The sequence below is a fragment of the Atta colombica genome, unplaced genomic scaffold, assembly GCF_001594045.1.
Source record: "Atta colombica isolate Treedump-2 unplaced genomic scaffold, Acol1.0 scaffold9, whole genome shotgun sequence".
Taxonomy (NCBI): Eukaryota; Metazoa; Arthropoda; class Insecta; order Hymenoptera; family Formicidae; genus Atta; species Atta colombica.
In genome coordinates this window covers 2,447,485-2,452,818 of record NW_017259583.1, presented here as the reverse complement: position 1 = coordinate 2,452,818, position 5,334 = coordinate 2,447,485, and positions in this window count along the sequence as shown.

Genomic DNA, 5,334 nt, shown 5'->3' with positions numbered 1-5,334 from the left:
TATATATATATATATATGTATATAGAGAGAAAGATTTCTTTACATACAATAAATGTGGTCAATGATAGTTCAACTAAATCGATTCTTTAAATTAAAAAATATAATAGATTGCATTCAAGCTAAATTTTTGGGATTAAACAAAATAGTTTTCATTCAAAGTTAAATTATTTCAATGAAATAAACGTGAATAAGAATTTCGAGTTTAAATAAATTTTTCTGTGCAATGATAAAGAAATAGCAATTATCAATTATTGCTATTTCTTCAATTATTGCTATTAAAAATGTTACTTTTTTTTTATATATTATAACGAGTAAGTGTTTTTTTTTCTTTAGAAAAGAATACGTACAGATGTTTCTGTCGTTACCATCGCAAAGAAAGAATCCACCCTATCCCAGCGATATATCAAGTCTAATTTACGATTACGGCGCACGAGCGTTCATGTCACGCCGATGTGTTACACATCGATCGAGGGAAAAAATTTACGATAGCAATTAGCGCAGCAATATCTTGCAAGCAGTTAGCTGATTTTTATTAGCTATTATCGTATAGTCCCCGTAATGTGGCCCCGGGGTCCACCTCCCCTTCGTCGCGGCCGAATTTTTACTACCAACGGTGTCCTTCCGTTTTTACGACGACGCGTGTGTCAGCAGGACAGTTGCTCGCTGTGGATCTCTCACGAAAAAAAGGGGAAAAAGAAGAGAGAAAGGTACCTGCGGTGAGGTACGTGCACGGGGCGAAACAATTAGTCGTAAATGTTCTTGGAACGTCGTATTACGGGGCGACGGTGCGGCGGCTTTTATCGCTGATGCATCGTTTCGCTTTGATGGCCACGCGGGACTCTCGGACCACTCTCGTTTCCTTCGCGATGAAGAAAGAAAACGGGTGTGTGCTGAAGTGACACGTGAACGGAGCCCACATATGTGGTAACCGTTGACCTGAGACTCGTGCGACGACAATGACACATGCAGTTCGATAAATGAGATACTTAAATTGCCTTTCGGTACAAAAGGGGCTGCAAATTTTAATACTGCAAGAAGTGTCGCTGTAATTAAATATGTAATATGTCCTATAATCATTTATCCTATAATCATTTTTAAGAATTCTTAAATGAACTTATATTATGAGTACTTCGTGAAATGTAAAATTATTTGCTGGAAACTTTTACGGCTGAAAATCATTTCACCATACAAATTCTTAAAACACGTCATAAAATTTTAATCGGGAGCTTTTTGCAGACACATAATGTATGTGAAGCTTTTCTCTCGCAAACGAATAAATATTGTATTACGGTTATGACAATAGTCTGCACCGTTATAAATATATATTTCACGGGAAGGAAGTCAGTCCTGTCATGATGGTTTTTCCTTATTTCTTCGTGAATTTAGCTTGTCATCCAGGTGACGCGATGGCGGATGGCACAGGAAGGGCGCCGAGATGCGAAAATAATTCCTCTCCAGACGGTCGTTACGCTGTCGTTAACCCATTAACGTTCGATCAAAACTGAACAAAGGGCGACCGAGATGCCGCATCGCGCGACGCGGAGCGGCCAAATTTTATCCGTGTGCTTCGCCCTTCTTTTTTATTATTATTCAACTAGAATAAAGGGAGACTATATCCGCGGAAACAAAGAACTATCATAAAGCTTGCAGTAAAGGTATTGCAGATGAAAAATATAGTTGCAGTCACTTGTGTTCCTGGCTTATGTACCGTGCAGCAAATAAAGAATTTTGTTGCTCGCTGTTGCGTGTAACGACCCTTTTGAGAAAACCGAAGCTTACTACTCGAGTCTTTCGATCGTCTCCGATATATATAGTTTCGATCGGTGCGTCAAAAAAAAATCATATGTTTTTTATTTGTTAAAATTTTGTACAGGAATTTCGTCGCTTTGATAAAAATATGATAAAAAAAGGTGAAGCGACTTTCTTTGCACAGTTACACGGAGAAAAATGTACTAAATTTATTTGAATAATACTAACTAAATATTTACTTATAACTAAATAAATATTTATTCAATAAAAAGAAATGATAATTAAATTAAATTAATAATTTCATAGTAAATTAATCTTTATATTTAGTAAATATTTTAGTAAATATCTAGTTGTTATTCGAATAAATGATTTACTAAAATTTTTTTCAGTGTAATTGTAAATGCAAGTGAAATAAAATTCTTATAGATAAGTGAATCTCATTTGCCATGTGTGATGTGGGATCGTACCATTCTTGTACGATTCATCTTGTTGAAAGGTCCACGATCGGTCAGGGACATTAATAAAATGTTTGTTTCCTCTGGGGACAAATTTTCTTCCGCTTTTTCGCCCTTCTTCGACAAGTATGTTATTATTGTTTGTCTACACAGGATTTCCGATACTGCGGTGTTGATGGGGCATTTCCATAGGAGTCTTGAGAGAGAGAATTACTCTCACAGTTTTCTTGATCGAGGCGATGACGCGATTTACGGTTTCATACGGCGATGTAATAACCTATCTAAGCCTGCTCCCGAAGGTCCTAATTCCAAGTTACGAGGACCCGGGAACGATTTAGTCAATTGTACTGCCATAATGATATCATAATATCGCACTCCGCCACAAGAAGTGCCGCGAGATACAGCGTTAAGCTAATAATAAATGATTTTGTTATTCAGAACGCTCACATAATCGCTTTCGTCCATTTATAACCGATGTAGAACGAGAAGTTAAGGATTGGAGTCCACCTTGAGGTCGAGTAAACGTAAGTGTATATTTGTATCTGTAGAGACTTTGCCGAGATTTTGCCTGTTTAAATTACGGCATTAAACGAGCACTCAGTCGTACAGAGTCGTACTTATATGCTTTAATATTACCTTCATTAAGTACGATATCTGCAACAGAATTGAACTCAAACATTTTCAATACATTGCGTCTCTAATAGAGATATTAATTTAAGTATCTTTTGATTCATATCAATAGAAGACATTCTACATTTTGGTTAAAGATAAAGTGAAGTTAAAGGTGTCTTTGTTTAAAATTAGACAGGGTTTATAAGATATTTTAGTGAGATATATGAATATAGAGAAATCTGCAATTACAAAAATATTTATTATTAATTAATAATTATTGCAAAGCATAAATATTTGCTTATAACAGCAGCTTGAAATAAAATCGCAGTTTTTTTGTTATTATTAGCTCGGAAAGAAAATCAAAGATTGCAAGTGATGTTCATATTTTTCGTTACGATTCTTATAAGACAAGCCGTAAAAATAATTATTGCTTGTTGTGCGACAGTAAGGAGCTGTCTCGGTTCGTAGTGTCGTTGATGTTAACGTCAACCCCTGAACATGGGCGCATGAGCCCCCGTAAAAACGATCCAGAAAGGGGCGAGGCTGTCGTTCCAACGTTTCATTTCGTTGCGCGGGAGATTAACGATTCGGAAAGATAATTCATTCGTTCGACTGATTCGACGCAAAAAGTGCTTCGTACCGTCTCATCTGAAACGAGTCGATATCAATTCGTTTGCAATCCTACATCGTATTTCGTTCGACTTTCTCGTCTCTTCCGCCTTGAAATTGAAAGAGAAATAAAGACAACCGGAAAAGAAAAGAGATAGTCAGATAGATAAATAGATGGAAAGAGAGATAGGAGCAAAATAAGGCATTTCTCGTATCGAATAAATGGTGTCGTTGAATATAAGAAAAAAGGAAAGAGAAACTTAATTCGCGAGATAAATGGTAGCGCGGATTTACGCCTGTAATTGTCTCGAAATCCCTGATGAATTAGAAAATAATCCGTGCGATCGACAGGAAGGCACTCATCTGCACTTTGATGCGGATTCCGAAGTTGCAACGATCATTTGTATTCACAGAAAATTGATATGAAATAGTGCCAGTCATACATAATAACGATTTCGCTATTTCCGAGCCATCTTCAGTGAACAAAATTAAATTAAAATTATAAGCGTGATTTTCAAAGCTACAAATGAGAAAATAATGAGTATCACTCAGGCTGATTGAAGAGCAAGTGTCAATATAGAAATTAATAAATTAAATATAATAATAAAAACTTAGATTTAAAGAAACTCTTTTAAACGGTCATTATACAAATATAAAAAGCTAATAGAAGTCGATAAATGATGTATAAAAATTCGAGTCATAACCTTATTGATTAATACTTTGATCGCTTTATCGTGCACAAGATTTGCATGCATTCTTTGCAATTTCAGACGATTGTCCTGTTTCCCTCTGCTTTTGTAAAGTTTCTTTTCAAACAAATTAAAATCTTTCGTTATGTAATTGCGAAAAATATTACGTGTTACAAAATGACAGCTCTATTTTTATTCTTTGTGCTTTTATTTTATCATGATACTGTAATCTTTACATCAAATCGTCCCTTTTGATATATTTCGATATTTCACAAAGTTCCATTTTGCCAGAATCCATACAGTTATTTTACGTTAATTTTATTTGTTTCCCTTTCGTATATTATTTGCTTTATGCCCGTGCGGTTATTGTCGAATTTATGAGGGTTGATGCTTTTATATCGATTTACCACCCGCGAGGTAGCAGTGCCGAATCAGTGAAATATCCAAATCATATCAATATTTTTTTCTATATGTCATAATTTATTTCGCAAGGAAAGATCATGCGTCTTAGAAGCAATTCTAGCTGTCCTAATGGTATAAATTATTCGTATCGATGAATCAAATCAAATCGGAATTTCAAGTCCACCTACAATACCATTTTTTTTCATCTTGATAATGTATAGCCCGAGATCCAACGATTTAAAAAAAAAAGTTCCCTCTCTGATACTATGAAAAAATTTTTATCGTACCGAAATGCAATTTCTCGCATATCGTATATATCGACGTCGATACTTATCGTAAACCACAGTCGCGTTCAACTCCCTAGCCGGCAATATTTTTTTTCACGGTGAGAAGTCGGTCAAAATTTTAGATAATGATCAGAAATTTATAAAACGATGCACATTCCGATAAAGAAATTGCAAAACTCTACACATTATATTACACCTTTATCGTTACTCTCAAGTAATAAGCTATAACGAAGCTTCAGTCTGTTACCAGACTGACACAATGTAATCCACCCTTAATAATGCCAGGCTTAAGCAGGCCGTTTCTGAGCGGCGAGTAACGCCAGCCAGACGTCGCGATATCAGTGTGAGTCGCGCCGTAATAATTCGAGAACGGAGTGCGGCAGGACGTGCCGCCACGAATGGTCGGAGAGAAAGCGCAGACTTTGTTCTCGACGGTGACAAACGCCTGGCAAACATCGCGGCGCACGAGGCGCGGAGGTCGATGGGGGTGGGTGGTTGGGTGGTAGCGACGGCGGCAGCGGCGGCGGCGGC